This window comes from Schistocerca cancellata, unplaced genomic scaffold, assembly GCF_023864275.1.
Source record: "Schistocerca cancellata isolate TAMUIC-IGC-003103 unplaced genomic scaffold, iqSchCanc2.1 HiC_scaffold_754, whole genome shotgun sequence".
NCBI lineage: Eukaryota > Metazoa > Arthropoda > Insecta > Orthoptera > Acrididae > Schistocerca > Schistocerca cancellata.
Window position 1 is genome coordinate 8794612 of NW_026046765.1, and position 19755 is coordinate 8814366.

The window sequence follows — 19755 nt, forward strand, 5'->3', positions numbered from 1 at the left end:
CAGTTGGGCCAGCGTTCGTGCTGGACGTGCAGACCGCGTGAGACGACGCTTCATCCAGTCCCAAACAAGCTCAATGGGGGACAAATCCGGAGATCTTGCTGGCCAGGGTAGTTGACTTACACCTTCTAGAACACGTTGGGTGGCACGGGATACATGCGGACGTGCATTGTCCTGTTGGAACAGCAAGTCCCCTTGCCGGTCTAGGAATGGTAGAACGATGGGTTCGATGACGGTTTGGATGTACCGTGCACTATTGAGTGCCCCTCGACGATCACCAGTGGTGTACGGCCAGTGTAGGAGATCGCTCCTCACACCATGATGCCGGGTGTTGGCCCTGTGTGCCTCGGTCGTATGCAGTCTTGATTGTGGCGCTCACCTGCACGGCGCCAAACACGCATACGACCATCATTGGCACCAAGGCAGAAGCGACTCTCATCGCTGAAGACGACGCGTCTCCATTCGTCCCTCCATTCACGCCTGTCGCGACACCACTGGAGGCGGGCTGCACGATGTTGGGGCGTGAGCGGAAGACGGCCTAACGGTGTGCGGGACCGTAGCCCAGCTTCATGGAGACGGTTGCGAATGGTCCTCGCCGATACCCCAGGAGCAACAGTGTCCCTAATTTGCTGGGAAGTGGCGGTGCGGTCCCCTACGGCACTGCGTAGGATCCTACGGTCTTGGCGTGCATCCGTGCGTCGCTGCGGTCCGGTCCCAGGTCGACGGGCACGTGCACCTTCCGCCGACCACTGGCGACAACATCGATGTACTGTGGAGACCTCACGCCCCACGTGTTGAGCAATTCGGCGGTACGTCCACCCGGCCTCCCGCATGCCCACTATACGCCCTCGCTCAAAGTCCGTCACCTGCACATACGGTTCACGTCCACGCTGTCGCGGCATGCTACCAGTGTTAAAGACTGCGATGGAGCTCCGTATGCCACGGCAAACTGGCTGACACTGACGGCGGCGGTGCACAAATGCTGCGCAGCTAGCGCCATTCGACGGCCAACACCGCGGTTCCTGGTGTGTCCGCTGTGCCGTGCATGTGATCATTGCCTGTACAGCCCTCTCGCAGTGTCCGGAGCAAGTATGGTGGGTCTGACACACCGGTGTCAATGTGTTCTTTTTTCCATTTCCAGGAGTGTAACAGTACTCGCGGATGTCCAACTTGCATTACCGTTGTGAAGTGCTTAGTCAATGCATATCGAATGCTCTGGATTTGCATCTCTTCTGTAGTAGTAACGTTAGTGGCGGTAGTGTCATTAGTAGTGATAGTAGGAGAAGAAGTACTTGAGAAGAAGAGAGAAAAAAAGACACAGCTGGGAATTGTTCTGGGCCCTGGAATTAATTGTTACTCCATGCCTTTGTTATACGCGACAGGTTAAAGCTTGCCAGGATAGGAACCCAGTTCATTGCGTTAACATATCCAAGCAAATCACAAGGCTCATTTCATACATTCAAGTTGCCACGAACTCCTACACTCCCGATATAAACTCTGCCCGAGGCAATCTGTAGTTTGAATGTCCAAGTTAACCATTCTCGTAATGGATTTACTGGTTGCGCAAGCGAACGGTCCAAGTTCAAAGCCTGATTTCCAGATGGCACATTCAGCCAACAAGCACTGAAGCGCCAAAGAAAGTGGCATAGCTGGGGTTTCAAATACAGTGATATGTAGAGAGGCAGAATACGTCGCTGCGGCTGGCAACGCCGATATAAGACAAGAAGTACCTGCTGCTGTTGTTACTCGTGGATCGGTTACTGCTGCTGCAATGGCAGATTATCAAGGTTTAAGTGAACTTGAGCTTGGTGTCATAGTCGGCGAACGAGAGATGGGACACAGCATCTCGGACGTAGCGATCAAGAGGCGATTTTCCAGTACGATCATTACATGATTGTACCGTGAGTATCAGGAATCCGGTAAAACATCAAATCTACCACGTCGATGCTGCTAGAAAAAGATCCTGCAATGACGGGACCAACGACGACTGAACAGAACCATTCAACGTGGCAGAAGTGCAACCCTTCTGCAAACTGCTGCAGATTTGAACGCTGGGCGATCATGTGTCAGCGTGCAAACCATTCAATGAAACATCATCAATATAGGCTTTGGGAGCTGAAGACTCACTCGTGTACCATCGACGACTGCACAACAAGAAGATTTACGCCTCGCCTGGGCTCGTAACACCGACAGTGGACTGTTAATGGATGGAAACATGTTTCAAATTGTATTGAGCGGATGGTCCTGTACTGGTATGGAGACAACCTCACGAATCCATGGATCCTGCATGTCAGTAGTGGACTGTTGAAGCTGGTGGAGGCTCTGTGATGATGCAGGACGTGTGCAGTCGGAGTGATATGGAACCCTTTGTAACCTCCCCCTCACTTATCGACCTTAATGACAGTGAAAAATTTAACCGCGTGTACCTAATGGAAATTTTGGAAAAGCAATCGTCACCGAGGTTAATTTGTCGGTCAAGAGGGAGGAAAGGGTTACATCTAAATGAAAGGAAAAATGCTAATGAAACTGGTGGAAATTAATTTTGAAAAAGGGGTAAAGTTAATAAAGAAAGTAAATGTGCGGCCGTTACGTTAACAATCAACTAGCGGTCATTAGATATTTGAGATTTGGGGGAAATTACGGTCGCCAGTCCTAAGGACAATTACTATAGTAACTGAAAAAGAAAGATTATTACACATATAATTAGCACTAGAAGCGTGGCAACTGAAGGTTGACAAGTGTAGTGTGAAAACTGAAAGTTTGTCAGAAGTAATAAATTTCTTTACACACTGACTTAATTTAGCAAAAGAATTAATAAAGCCGGGAAATCGAAAATTAATTTAGTGACTGAAGTTAATCGTGAGCTTTCTTTCTGAAGCACATCGAAATTCAGTAAAATACGGTTAGTCTTGGACTACCTCAACAATCATTTCAAAAGCTACTTGAATGTACGCAATTTAGAAATAAGAGATTTAACTTTGAACTTGAATTAAATGATTCTGAACAATTAACAATAGTAAAATTTAGTACGTACCAAGCTGAGTTGCAGTCACAGGTAAGCTAAAATACGGTAACAAAACTCGCACTCTTAATTTGTGCTAGTGTTATCTAACTATTGTAGCCAGCTATGAATACTTTAACTGAACTTTGAAATTAAAGCAGCGAAATTGTATTATATTGTACTGTATTATATTGTACTTTAATAGCCCGCAGCTCGTGGTCGTGCGGTAGCGTTCTCGCTTCCCACGCCCGGGTTCCCGGGTTCGATTCCCGGCGGGGTCAGGGATTTTCTCTGCCTCGTGATGGCTGGGTGTTGTGTGCTGTCCTTAGGTTAGTTAGGTTTAAGTAGTTCTAAGTTCTATGGGACTTATGACCACAGCAGTTGAGTCCCATAGTGCTCAGAGCCATTTTTTTGTACTTTAATGCTGGCGTCTGAATTTCAACGACACTCGGGTTCGTTTCGGAAAAGGAAGGGATCCTGCTTGGTAATGCGATTGGGACAATGAGCAACAAAGGTTCATGCTAAGTTGCTGTAATTTTGTGATGCAACAATTTTAAAAGTTTGAAAAGCTGAGGTCTGCCATACAGTTCTAAAACTTTACGTGCCTCCAGTCTTCCTTGTTGGTTGATTGAAGGTTTGAAGCCGTCGATCGAGGAGCTAGCGACAGTCATTCATTGTCGGCCGTCGCTGTTGCAGAAGCTGGATGTTGGCGCGCCTTCTTCTCGACACGGTCACCAGACGAAACGGGCTCTTGATGTGCGCCAGCTAATGCTTCCCGTCCGCGACACCATGTCAGAAACTATCATCGCAAGTCGAGCGCAATTACATGCTGCCAAACCCCGAAAGCGCGGCAACTCGCGGGAGCTTCACACAACACACCTGCTCCACTGGCTACTCCAGCCACACTCTCTCTGTCCGCGCTCCACGCGGCAGAGTTAACACTACCTATCGATGTAATCGTTCGATAGCAGTTTTCCCTAGGCAAGACTCAGCGTAAAAATACAAATAATATTTACGAAACAAACCAATTATACATCGACATAAATGCATAAATATATATATATATATACATATATATATATATATATATATATATATATATATATATATATATATATATATACACAAATAGTAAAACAATTACAATATGTAAAGACACAGAAATGTCATATATTCAGGTAACAAAAATAAGGAAAACAAATTTATAGTACAATAGATGGAAATAGGAGGATATGCAATTCCGGCGTTACACCGTGATATGTCTAGATACGTTTCGGACAGGTGACACGTACGCAAGCTTACTGTCTGATCACCTCCATCCATTCATGTTCATTTTGCATTCCGATGGACTTGGGCAATTCCAACAGGACAATGCGACATCCAACACGTCCAGAATTGCTGCAGAGTGTCTCCAGGAACGTTCTTCTAAATTTAAACACTTCCGCTGGCCACAAAATTCCCCAGGCATGAACATTATTGAGCATATCCGGAATGCCTTGCAACGTGGTGTTGAGAAGAGACCTCCAGCGCCTCGTACTCTTACAGATTTATGGACAGCCCTGCAGAATTCATGTTGTCAATTCATTCCAGCTCTATTTCAGACATCAGACGAGTCTGTGCCACGTCGTGTTGCGGCGCTTCTGCGTGCTCACTCCGACCCTACAGATATTAGGCAGGTGTACCAGTTTCGTTGGCTCTTCAGTGTAGCACACATGATAAGAGAATGCGGTGGCGGAAAAACTAAAGTCATCCGCTCTCTCTCAGGTACTATTCTTTCAACACCATGTGGGTGTCCCTGTAAAGTTCGAAAAGGAAGGGAAGAAACACATGACACTTTAGCGCGTTAAGAGACCTGATTATCGCATATTGACAACGACTAGCAGAAATACTGTTGTTGTAGGCAAAGAGCCTGATATACTTTTCTAATCGCCCACCTGCTAGACCAGCATACACACACACACACACACACACACAAACACCCACACACACACACACACACACACACACACACACACACACACAAAGGTACACTCACGAAAAGTTCAATCTGACGAGTCATAACCTACTCCAATCTACCCTGAATTTTTCACATTGGTGAAATACGCTGAAAGAAATGTACTGTCTAAATGTTCTCTGCTAAGGCGCACTGCAAGTATTTAAAAAAAATTGAAAAAAAAGAAAATATGCTGAAGTTACTCATTTTTGGCCTGCCAAGTGCGCGAATCGGCGATTAAGCACACACAGCCATAACAAGAGCACGTAGCTCAGCGTAGCGGGAAACCCGAAGTTCAGACACTAAAATCATACCAAAAATGTCCAGATCATCAATTTTCTGAACAGCATGCAGCTCATGTCGACAGGTAAACTGTTGCAGATAGAAGTGTTACATAAGTAACTGCAGATGAAAGAAAATTAAGGCACTGTATGATGTCCCGTGACTCGGGACTTAAATTGTGTTAACGTTCAATATTTTGTAACACTTCTTGTTGCAATATTCTTACGATAATTTTTGTATTACATATATTTTACTAACAATGAAACGGTTTGTTGTATTTTCACTGTAGTTGTTGCAAAAATGCGAATTATCTACTGGATGACGAAAACCTTACACCAGGCATAGTTGATAAAAGAAAAATTGATGCCTTCAGGCACTTCACAGTCGTTGCTGGTTTCATACTGACAGAACTGGAATTGAGTAAGGAACAGTCGTGGCCGTTGTCCTGCGTATTGTGCTGCATACCAAGCATACTTGACCAAATTCTTAAATGTGGTGATGGAAACTGATAATGTAGAAATAACTGACGTTTAACAATACTGTTCCGCTGATAAACCTGAAATGCCAAAAAGCTATTGGGCATTATACTGTCCGACAGTTTTCTGAAAAATTCCTTACGCTGTTGAATTTCTTTTTGCTAGGCTGAATCACGCTACTAAATCTGGATGGAACCCGAATTTCCTTTTGTTGTTCTCCAATAGACAGAGGTGTCATTATGCCCAGGCCAACAGTCCTCTGCAAATGGTACAAATACGTTTCGGGTGTAACAATGAAAATAATTCTTTTTCACATTCCAGATTTTGCTATGCCAATAACCAGTCCTTTACAAAAAAAATTGGTCCTAATTCGCCTTGATGTTCCTGAAAACTGATATAAGTCTGCGGAAACAGTAATCTTACACGAAACCTTACCGACTGGCTTTACACCCTCCATTTTAGGAGATAATAAGAAGATTGTTCTTCATTTTAGCTACGAATTTCTGTTTAGTATTATGTTTATGTTGTAGATAGTACGACGTCTCCTCTACGGGTTTACTTGAAGTAACCTTAATAACTTTGCGCCTTTCATTTCCGTGTGATTTCCTGAATCTGTTTAACCAGGTCGAAGAAGCCTGGAAATCAGTGATGTTCATATCGCTTGCAATTCAGGGCGCCAATTCTCAAAGATCTCCCTCGGCAGGTATCTACTGAATCTGACGAGTACTTGTAAATCTTTCGAAAAGTTTCCTTTAAACATTTTTGCGAGTTCTATTTTGGTGCATATTTCGTACTTCGTGTAATTCTTTGTTCCACTTATACAACCTATTTTCTTCCGAAACGAAACCAGCTTGGCAGACTGTTCATGTTTAAGCGTATTCTCCTTTTGGCGTTCAAACAAAAGGTTTACAGTCATTTCTTTGTTAATGAAATCTATTTTTCCACATGTTTTCGTTCGGGTTGAAAGGTACACTTCTTTGTTCTGGACACTAGTTATCAGTCCATCGTTCGACCTTAAATTCATGGAAATGTCCGAGTTATTTCCTGTTTGTTCTTATGTTTCCACAACTTCTAAGGAAATGTACGCAGGAGTCGAATGAGTTTCCAAGAAATTAACTATTAAATAACACACATATATACTTCACGACAAGTAAGAAATTTCGGTTGTATACCACGTTCTTCATATTTCGTTTCTGTAAGGCTGAAAACATTAATTGAATTCCACATTACTGCAGAAAGATAGATGCTATTAGCAAGGATATATGAAAAAATCAAAAAGAAAATTAATTCATTTTTACCTCCATTGTTAACACTTAGCGATACCGCAAAGGCCACTGCTAATTATTACAGATGTTAAATTGAAACGTCCCCTTAGAAAAATTATTGAATTACTGTGCTGATAAATCTATTACATTATTTGATTTTCAAACAGCTGAGCAAAACTGAACGTACTCAGACATTTCGTTCTTCAACTATTCTGATCAACACTTAACTGACACACAACATTTTTGGGCGCAACGCAATCTGACTTTCAATAATCCCTACAAGAGAATGGCCCTGACTAAATTAACCTATACGTTTCACAAATCACTCACCTCACAAAAAATCTTCATTACTCAAACTACTGCAATACAGCGAGCGCCAATACTGCTACCTAAATAAAAGATTCAGACTACTGAAGGTACTAACTACTGATAGGCATAGTTAGCAAATGAAAGGTTTTGATAGAGAACAAACAATGTATTTACCTTCAAAGTGTTCAAAAGTCATAATATATATAGCAGTTCGTGACATCCATACTTACAAATGTACTGTTTCTGATAGACACACGTCCAGATCATCCGCTCTCAAAATTCCGCCATTTCTCTCCCCACATCCACCACTGCTGGCGGCTCACCTCCAACTGCGCAATGCTACGCGCTGTTAACAGCCAACTGCCCAACACTACAATATTCCAACAATGCAAACCAGCCTCAGACTGCACACAGCACAGTCAGTGATTTTCATAAAGAGCGCTACGTGGCGTTACCAACAAGAAAACCTAAACGGCCTACTTCCAAAATGAGTTACAAATTTTAGCGAACAGTAACAGTGAACAATTTATTGTGTCACAGGAACTAGCAACGGAAACTAATATTGACTTTGTACCACATTATCTGTTATCGATGTAGCGTCTAGCGATGATATGCACCCATCGTGTTGCACATGTGCTGCCTGTTGCAGCTGCTGCGCGGGATTAGCCGAGCGGTCTCAGGCGCTGCAGTCATGGACTGTGCGGATGATCCCGGCGGAGGTTCGAGTCCTCCATTGGGCATGGGTGTGTGTGTTTGCCTTTAGGATAATTTAGGTTAAGTAGTGTGGAAGTTCAGGGACTGATGACCTTAGCAGTTAAAACCTGTAAGATTTCACACACATATGATTTTTTTTTGTTTTTTTTTTGTTACAGCTACAATAGGGGTGTTAACCTTCCAGCCGCCTGACAAGGTACGAATTTAGCAATTTTGAACATTTTTCTAGATAACTGCTGTGTGACACGATGTTTCTGTCGGTGTATTATTCTTGTACAATAGATTCTGCTGTCAACGAGTCAGGCTGGATAGTCCCCTGAAAGCGACAGTATTTTTTGTGTTGTGTTCTTACTGGATCCTTCTCTTTTTGTGGTTATTTCGTTTGCTACTAATGTATGAAATCTATTCAGATTATCGAAATTTCAACATTCGCTATTATAGCTAGATTGTTGATAGAACAATTTAGTGCAAAATCTGATAGTACACGAATGTTGACTACGGTAATTACATTGGCACAGTAAAGTTTCTGTTCACTTAGCTTATTTCTGGGCTAATCCTGTAAGAAAGCGACAGTATTTCTTGTGTTGTGTTCTTACTGGATCGTTTTCTTTTTGTGGTTATTTCGTTTGCTACTAATGTATGAAAGATAGTCGGATTAACGAAATTTCAACATTCTCTATTAAAGCTAGATTGTTGATTGAAAAATTTCGTGCAAAATTTGATAGTACATGAATGTTGACCACAGTAATTATATTTGCACAGTAAATTATCTGTCCACTTAACTTATTTCTGGTCAATACCTGTAGAGCATCTCCATGTAGAATGTTGACTACATTTCATCTAAGAGCATGTTAATTCTTGCTTGGGTTCAAAAGGGTAATGCATATATGTTCTTGTACAATGATAATCACACATATTGTTTCAGATGTAACTAATGCACATACGTTCTTCTACAATGATAATCACACAAATTGTTTCAGATGTAAGTTGCCTTTTCACACTTCATGTAATTTTTCTGTTAGTAACAGATAGTTGGTATATGAACATTCGTTAGTAAAAACACAAATGAACAAGAACTCGACTTATCCACCTTTCATCCTAACACACAACAGACTGAGCCATGTCACTCTCTGCCCATGTACACAAAGACCTGTGATACCAGCAAATTCAAAGATGATAATGCTAAACAAAGATTATAAAAAAATTGAAATTACACTTACAAAACTTTTCAAAGTAAACCTTATATTATATTTATTTATGTCACTCTTTCAGGTTTAAGTGGGAAACAAATATCATTACTGATAGTGATTATTGAAATAGTCAAAGTAGTCGACATTTAAATATGAGATATAAATTAGCAAAAGTTTGAATCAATTTTTTCACTAAAATTGTTTTAATGTGTATACAATGATAAGACAGTTTGATACGGTTTAATTCTGATGACAAAGCAAAGGCTTAGTATATTTCCTCAAAAATGTCTTCCATATTGTGAAGTCTTATGCTTCGAATATCACAGAGTCCACTACTTTGAATATCGTGTGCTTCTACATCTAAAGAAATGAGATGTATTGATCAGAACGGTTACAATTGTCCCCCAAGACTTTTGAAAGCACAGCCAAGTGAGAAATATTCTGATACTATAACAGTGGGGCTGGTCAAAAGATCTGAACTTTGAAAGGTATGCAGCCAAGTTCTTTTACAACTTTTTCTGAAAATAGCTGAATTTTGAAATCTTTGACCTGCATTTCATTGTAACAAACTCTTTGCAAAACAGATCAAAACAAAATGTACAACAAGACTTAATTATTTACTTCATGTTAAACAAATAGGAAATATCTAACTTACAGAAATTAATAACAAAACATTTACTTACACTAATATATGTTAATAACATCATGGCAAAATGTACCTTAATAAACTATAGAAATTTGTTCTCAAAGTTGTCAGACAGTAGGTTCTTACCACTATTAAGCAATGAATATTGTAGTTTCTTCACTCTTGTTGACCATTAATTTAGGTTCAATGATGTTTATATTCATAGAATTTCAAGAGTCCTTTCTCATATGTGTAGCTTTCGTAATACAGATGTAAATAGTAGTATGTGTGTCCATCTTACTTTCACTAGATGTGGTTTCCTTTTCGTTTTGTTGAATAAGTTTTTTTCTTCCCACCTCGTTTGGGTTACTGTGGCACATCACACTATTCTCTCTCATCCATTTGTATGTCCATCTCTTGTCTTGGTTTTATGGTACAATATTGTACGCTGCACAACACGAAGTCCATGATGCCTTCAGATTAGGTATTACATAGTTTTCAGTGCAAAAACTAAAAATAAAATTAAATACACAGACTAAACTTATGTTACAATAGTAATCTCAAAAGTCTGACTTAAAATGGCAAAGATAGTGTTTAGTCATATTTCTGAGTAATATTCAACAAGTGACATGAACTGGTCCAAATGACACTATAATTAACACAAATATTGACTTACCAATATTGTACTGTAATGTGCTTTAAATTTAAATTTGAAAGATCAATGTCATCATTTTATTTAGAGGAATATTTTAAGTCAGTACATCATGAAATTGGTATCTGAAAATTCTTTATATTATCTTGCTTAGTAATTTCTATGTTAACAACTGGCAGTCAAAAAAATTAATGTGACCTCATTAGCATTTTGGACCCCATCACAAAATCTGTCTCAATTTATAGAACATGTCTTTAAGCCACTACTATCTTTCATTACCTGATCCTGCTTATACTGCTTTCCCATAATATTACTACTACCAGTTGTTTAATTAGTTCATAATTTTCTTTTCTTGTTTAAGACAATCCAAACATCTTTATCACTTAAATAGTGCGAAAAATAGTTTACTTTTACACTTAGCGTTCATCACATAGTGTTATATGGTATATATTCAACATTTGACAGTACATATAAAATTTCATCACTCTTTCAAAAAGTTTAAATGTGTGCTCTAGCCCTATAACATACTGAGTTCTACTCAATTTTCAAATGAAAAAGTTTTTCCAATAATTACAAGAAAATGTACCTATGCAATCATCATTTATCATATTACAACATAATATTTGGGAATGTCACTGTGTTGGATGGAATATATATTAAAGAAAGTTGTCAAATACCTTTTTTTACTTTTCATGAGGTTACATAATCTCTAGTTTCACGTTTTGTTGTTTTGACCTTACTATCATGCCTTCTCTTCTTCATCTGTCCCTGCTTTTACATGGGTTCTTTCACAATTATTTCGCTTTCTTGTGGTGATATAATTGTGGATGGTGGAAATTCTACCAGTTCAGGTACGATGTTTACTGCTATTCGTTTTCCACCAATCTCGAAAGATGAAAATCCTATAGAGCTATGTTGGAGACTGTTCCTCTCGTCTCGAAGTACCTATATGCTTACGACTACAATATATGTGACATAAATGAACTATTTCATGCATGTATCCTCTGTTGGAATTTATGATGGATTGGAATGTTTTTGATCCCAGATCCTTCGACAAATGATTCCAATTTTTAGATATAAACTGTGAGCCAATGTCTGTAAAATATCTTTTAGTTATCCAACATGCCTGAAATAGTCCTTTTCAATTTTTGAGCTAATTTCTTTGCTTGTGGCTTTATTGATTGGATACAACTTAATCTATTTAGCGAAAACTTTTCCATGAAAAGAATAAAGGAATACCTGCCTTTACATTTTGATAACAAATGATAAGAATCAACAGCCAACAAGTCCATAGGATGCTCAGGAGCAATGTTTTGCTTTTAACATTGGCATATTCTCTTACCATCTTGACTTGCTGAAATTATTCACAGGCTGACAGTTCTTTTCTTGTTTTCTTGGCCATATAGTAAATACAGATATTATTATGTATTTTGGCACGCATTTTTGAATACCACAATGACCATAAATCTCATGTGTGTACTTAACCAATCTATTGGCTTCCTCCTCTGGCCAACACAGTTCCCAGTTATTACAGCTTTCATTCATTTATCTAAAAAGTGATCCCTTAAACACCTTGCAAAACTCATTGACTTTCATACACCTTACCCAAACAGCTTTTTAGAAATTTTGAGCTCAAATCCTAATTTGACTTCTTGTATCTTCGTTACACATGACCTAATAACTTTTTCGTCATTCACCTCATTCGTGTACCTTAGTTCAAATTCATTTTCCTCATCCTGGGCAATTATCTCCCAATAATGGTAACCCAGAGATAGCATCAGTAACTAAATTGTCTATTCCTATTATATACATACATACATACATACATACATACATACATACATACATACATATATATATATATATATATATATATATATATACATATATATATAAAATCCCATAGCCATTTATTGTGTCTACTATTATGATGTTTGCATTCCTGAAGATAATATAAATTCTTGTGATTTGAGAATACTATCACCCAATGTCCAAATAGAAAAATTATCAATATTGAGAATTACCAGTCCATCACTATCAACTTCTTCTCAGTGATTGTACCATTGTTCATACTTCAGTAACACTCTACTTGCAAAAGCATCTCTGGAACAGACCATTTCTCACTGATTTGGTTCTTCTGAAATAATTAAGCTCCTAATCCACAATCACTACTGTTAGTGTGTAAACAGAAAGGTAGTACAAAATCTGCTGTGTGTAACATGTTCTGGTGGTTCGATTCTTAATTTTCTCAAAGACCTCTTGGCATTCCTTACTCCATATTCAGTGTTCCTCATAAATAAATTACTTAGGCAGAGTTTACTTAAAGTTTTGTCTACTCACAAATTTTCTATAATAACCACATAACCCATAGAGAGATTTCAATTATTTTCTGTCAGAAGGAGCAGGAAACTGGGAGAGCTTTAATTTTATGTGGATCTGTCAAACTTCCTTTTTCAGTAATCACATAACCTACAAATTTTTCTTCTTGTACTACAAATTTGCCTTTTTGTAGTTTCAAAATCATCCCACATCTTCTACGTTTTCACATGTGTGTTTCAAAAGCCCAAAGTGTTAATTCCAGTACTAACCACTTATCAAAATATTTTCGGCATAAATTAGCGATTTTGATAGAATTTCCTGATCAAGTACGATATCTACTGCCCAAATGAATTCAGACACAGATGAGTTTAAGCTAAAAGGTACTAACTGATGTTGGTAATATCGTACATAATAGATAAAAGCACTGTATTTTCTCAAGTCTGGCGAGAAGGTACCAGATGAAGGTCTGAAGTTAGGTTCTAATTTAACATGACCTATATCTTTATGAATTTGTGTAGGACTTCATCAATATTCTCAGGGTGATCCGTTTCTCTATAAAAAAATTTATTTAACAGACTGGAATCAAGAACAATTCTCACTCCTCCATCTCTTATTGAAACAATTACATGTGGGTTAACACATGAATGCCCACAACAAAGAACAGAATTCGTGTTTCAGTCTGCAGGTAAGTGAACTGGTTTCACAAGCTTTTGTGTGTAATAGTATCTTAAACCATAGTTTACCTGTGCCTAACCTAGGCTAACCTCTGTCAAGCAGTCTTTCCTCTTTTAAACAATCAGTGCTGTTAATCTGATCACTGTAACAAACTACGTTTAAGTTAATAAAAGTGATACAAATACTACTCCTATTTGGTACAGTTATCACAAGTGACATGTAATTTCAGAAGTGTCATGATTATCTCTCCATTGGCAAAACATTCTGCAATAGTCCCCCATTTGGATTTCTGGGAGGGGACTGCCAAGGGGGAGGTTACCATGAGGAAAAGACTGAATAATCAGCGGAAGATAAAGTTCTAAGAGTCACGTTGTGGAATGTCGGAGGCTTGTATGTGGTAGGGAAACTAGATAATCTGAAAAGGAAATGTGAAGGCTCAACCTCGATGTAGTAGGGGTCAGTGAAGGTGAGTGGAAAGAAGAAAAGGATTTCTGGTTTGATGAATATAGGGTAATGTCAACAGCAGCAGAAAAAGGTATAACGGTAGTATGATTTGGTATGAATAGGAAGGTAGGGCAGAGAGTGTGTTATAGTAAACAGTTCAGCGACAGGGTTGTTCTTATCAGAATCGACAGCAAACCAACTCTGACAACGGTAGTTCGGGTATACAAGCCGACGTCGAAAGCTTAAGATGAAGAGAAAGTATATGAAGATACTGAAAGGGTAATAATATGTGTAAAGGGATACGAAAAATCTAATACCCTTGGGAGACAGAAATGCAGTTGTCGGAGAAGGAGTAGAAGAAAAGATTACAGGAAAATATTGGCCTGGGACAAGGAATGAGAGGGAAGAAAGGATAATTGAGTTCTGCAACAAGTTTGAGTTAGTAATAGCGAATATTCTGTTCAAGAGTCACAAGAGGAAGAGGTAAACGTGAAAAAGGCCGGGTGATATGGGAAGATTTCAGTTAGATTACATTGTGGTCAGACAGAGATTCCGAAATCAGATACTGGATTGTAAGGTGTACCTAGTTTAAGACATACACTCAGATCACAATATAGTAGTGATGAAGAATAGGCTGAAATTTAAAACATTAGTCAGGAAGGATCAATATGCAAGGAAGTGGGATTCTAAAGTATTAAGGAATGACGAGATAAGGTTGAATTTCTCTAAGGCTATATATACAGCAAAAAGGAGTAGCTCAGTAGGCAGTATAGTTGAAGAGGAATGGACATCTCTAAAAAGGGCCATCACAGAAGTTAGGAACGAAAATATAGGTACAAAGATGGTAACTGAAGTGAAACCATGGGTAACAGAAGAAATACTTCAATTGATCGATGAAAAAAAGGGAGTTAAAAATGTTCCAGGAAACTCAGGAATAGAGAAATAAAAGTCGTTGAGAAATGAAATAAATAGTAAGTGTAGGGAAGATAAGACGAAATGGCTACAGGAAAAAGGTGCATTTCGAAAAGACATGATTGTCAGAAGGACAGACTCAGCATACAAGAAAGTCAAAACAACCTTCGGTGACAAAAAAGCAAGGGTGATGCCATGAAGTGTGCAACGGGTACTCCCCTGTTAAATGCGGAGGAGAGAGCGGATAGGTGGGAAGAATAGATGGAAAGCCTCTATGAGGGAGAAGATTTTTCTGATGTAATAGAAGAAGAAACAGGAGTCGATTTAGAAGAGAGAGGGGAACCAGTATTAGAATCAGAATTTGAAAGAACTTTGGATGACTTAAGATCAAATAAGGCAGAAAGGATAGAAAACATTGCATCAGAATTTCTAAAATCATTCTGGGAAGTGGCAACAAAACGACTGTTTACGCTGGTGTGTAGAATACAAGAGTCTTGCGACGTACCATCTGACTTTCAGGAAAGTATCATCTACACGATTACGAAGACAGCAAGGGCTGACAATTGTGAGGATCACAGCACATTCAGCTTCATACCTTATGCATCCAAGTTGATTACGAGAATAATATACAAAAGAATGGAAAAGATAATTGAGGATTCGCTAGATGAAGAACAGTTTGCGCTTAGGAAAGGTAAAGGCACGAGAGAGGCAATTCTGACGTTGTGTTTAATAATGGAAGCAAGACTAAAGAAAAATCAAGACACGTTGATAGGATTTGTCGACCTGGAAAAAGCGTTCGACAATGAAAAATGGCACAATATGTTCGAAATTCTGAGAAAAGTAAGGATAAAGTGAAGGGAGAGACGGGTCATATACAATATGTACAACACACAAAGAGAATAATGGGAATGGACGAGCAACAACGAAGTGCTCGTATTAAAAAGGTTGCAAGACAAGGCTGTAGCCTTTCGCCCCTACTGTTCAATCTATAATTCGAGGAAGCGATGTTGGAAATAAAAGAATGGTTCAGAGGTGGAATTAAAATTCAAGGTGAAAGGATATCAGTAATACGATTCGCTGATGACATTGCTATCCTGAGTGAAAGTGAAGAAGTATTACATGATCTGCTGAACGGAATGAACAATCGTATGCGTACAGAGTATGATCTGAGAGAACATCCATCAAAGACGACGGTAACGAGAAGTAGTAGAAACGAGAACAGCAAAAAAATTTAACATCAGGATTGATGATCACAATGTAGAAGAAGTTAAGGAATTCTGCTACCTAGGCAATAAAATAACCAATGACTGATGGAGCAGGGAGGACATCAAAAGTAGACTAGCAATGGCAAAAAGAGCAGTCCTGGCGAAGGGTAGTCTACTAATATCAAATATCGGTCTTAATTTGAGGAAGAAATTTCTGAGAACGTACGTCTGGAGTACAGCACTGTATGGTAGTGAAACACAGAGTGTGGGAAAACCAGAACAGAAGGGAATCGAAGCATTTGAGATGTGGTGATACAGACGAATGTTGAAAATTAGGTGGGCTGATGAGGTAACGAATGACGAGATTCTGCGGAGAATCGGAGAGGAAAAGAATATGTGGAAAATACTGATAAGGAGAAGGGCAGAATGATTTGACATGTTAAGACATGAGGGAATGACTCCCATGGTGCTGGAGGGAGCTGTAGAGGGCACAAACTGTAGAGAAAGACAGATCGGAATACATCCAGCACGTAATTGAGAAAGTAGGTTGCAAGTGCTACTCTGAGAGGAAGAAGTTTTCATAGCAGAGGAATCCGTGGTGGGCCACAAGAAAATGGGCGGAAGACTGATTACAAAAAAATTATAAGTTTCTGTCCTCCTCCTCAGTCAAACCTTTCATCCACACGTCTAATCCAAGACAATCTCAGTACGAATTCTTCACTAAGTTGGGTACAATTAGACACCCTGTGTAAAAGTCACTCCTTTTGATAGTAAAATTACCAAAGCCTGATTCTTGATCACTTTACTGGTTTTTCTGTAGCACCTTTTATCTTTACCACAATTACAGACATTTCACTTTACTCCTTTTCTCATTTCAGTTTGTTACTTAATATTTCTGATATTACTGTGACCTGACTACCTGTGTCTATAAGGCACTTGCCTTCCCATGAACCAACATTTACGTTAGAAAGTAGACTGCATGTTTCATCTGCTTTTTCAGAATTAACATTCTTATGTCATAAATCATCCTGAATTATAGTTACTTTTACCAGTTTTATTGCATACTTTCAGTACATTAATGGAAATATTGTCATAATTACTTTACCTAATAATTTAATTCATCAAAACTTTTTCTCAGTAAATTGTTATCACAATTTCACTTACACCCTTGATGTTCAAGGCTATAGTACTTAAAACTACGCCATCAGTCATGAAATAAAGTTTTGTACTATTAATATACATTCTCCTAAAATTCTCATTTTGATCAATAGCATCAATATTTAGCCACGTGCTTTACAGAAAGAATTCACTTACGTTAATCCCAGAAGCCTACTCTCATTTTCATGTTTAGTAATTAAAGTTTTTACACAATTTGTACAATTTCTTCAGAAGCAGTTAAATAATAGAACTTATGATCTTTGTGCCTCTGTCATTAACATTATCCTAATCATTACTAATTCCTTTGGGTATTTCTGCACCATTCATGTATTCACCATTTTCATCCACAGATACTAATTTCTGGACATTCCCTTTGAAACCAACAAAATACATTTCCTCATCTACTAAGTCATCCCCACCATTATCCCGCATAATACCATGAACATATTGTACATCATTCTCCTTAACATTTGCAGTGCTGTTCTTGTACCCAATTATTCTTAAATCATTTCAGTAACTGTGTCCACTTTTTGTTCACCTTGTTCCTTCATAAGTGCTTCAATCTCTAAGTCATCATGCACATAATTACCAGGATCATTTTGTCACAAGTTACAAGTTTTCACCCATTTATAGGATTTTATTAAGTTTATTACGTGTCCGGGCTTTTTACTGGTGCATATGAGTTTAGTTTCCTTACCAGTAATTCTCTGATGGATTGGTTAGCAAATTTAATTTTCTACAGGCACCCTATTTGTACAACATGACATCAAATAATTTCTCTTTACTTCACAAGAATCTCTTTTTTTTTAAGTTATTGCGGTAGCTGGTCCATTTATTACTCATGCCCTTCACCACCGCCTTGTGCACTGATAATGAGGGATCAATTAGTTTTTAATTCGTGAATATGTACAATGTCTTGTGTTACTGTGTCATTGTACCCATGCCAATTTCTGTTTCTGGCGTGAAAACCTCTGTTCTCATTTCTGTTCCAAAACTTTGCGTGCTATACCCTCAAATTTAATTTATTATTATTTCTGTTGTGTTCCCATGAATGAAAATTGTTACCATTGTCAACATTATTAGAAAATTGTTCTATTATTTCATCACTCCCATACTCTAAAGCCCATTGACTATCAACTGCCAACCTCATTTTCAAGGTATCTATTTGTGTGAGTTCATGTAATGGTCTGCTTAGGTATGTCAACTCACTGATGTGATCGTTACAAAATTGTTTCCTTATGCCATACGTTTCTGACCAGAATTTTCTGGGTTCAGATAGTTCGTCCTCTTTACCACTCATTGTCTGATGCTTCAAATGATTCACCTTCCATTTTTATCGTTTTATGTGAGTCTAAATCCCCATGTCCATTAATTCCTCACCACCCTTTTCTGTTGTGCATTATCTAACGGTTCAAGGATCGTCATTTTCGTCAAATCCACATACAGACACAAAATAAAAATAAAGGCATTAATATTCGTTGGTGAAACTGAGTTGCCCTTTTGGTCTGCTGCTGATGTTAATGATGACTAAGTCATCGTTATTGTTTCCATCCACACGTTGCTGCTTTTGACTTTTCTGTCTGGAATAAATTATTTCACGCAGAAATATATCAACTTCGTTTTTCAATATCTGAAACATATATATTTAGTGTTAGAGCATGTACAAATAATCTCAAAATCAAAGACGTGCCCCCAATTCTTATCGGGTACTTCTCTATTTCTGGTTATTTCGTTTGCTACTAATAGGTAGCATCTAGTCAGATTCACGATGTTTCAACATTCGCCACTACAACTAAATTTGTTGATTAAATATATTCATGCAAAATCGAGTAGTACGCCAATTTTGATCAGAGAAATTGGATTTGCATAGTAAAGAATAAGTTCACATACCTTGTTTGTGGTCGAATCTTGTAGATCACCTCCATGTGGAATGTTATCCTCGTTTAGTCGAAGAGCGTGTTGATGCTTGCCTGACTGAAAGAAAGTGATGTTTTACGTTCTCGTACTATGCTAATCACACAAAAATTGTTTGAGATGTGAGTTGCGTTTTTAAACTTAATTTTCTTCTTATGTTAGTACTATCTAGTTGGTGTATCCACATTCGTTAGTAACAACGTAAATGCACAAAGAACTCGATACACCCACCTTTCATTCTAACACACAACAGAATGGGCCATGCGATTCTCTGGCCAGATTCACAAAGAACTGCGATAGCAGTAAGTTCAAAGACGATAATGCATTACAAAGATTATAACAATATCAAAGCTACATTTATAAAAGTTTTAAAAGTAAATTTTGTATTTTATATTTTACGTCACTCCTTAAGATTTAAGGTGAAATAAAAAACATTACTGGTAGTGATCATCGATATAGACGGCATTTAAATATCAGAGATAAACTAGGAAAAGTTTTAGATTTCATTTAAAAGTGTTTTAGTGTTTGTATGTGGATAAGCTAGTTTGTTAGGATTTTACTGTGATTAGAAAGCAAAGAATTATTAGAGTGTCAGAAAAATATCTTTTGTATCGTGAAGTTTTA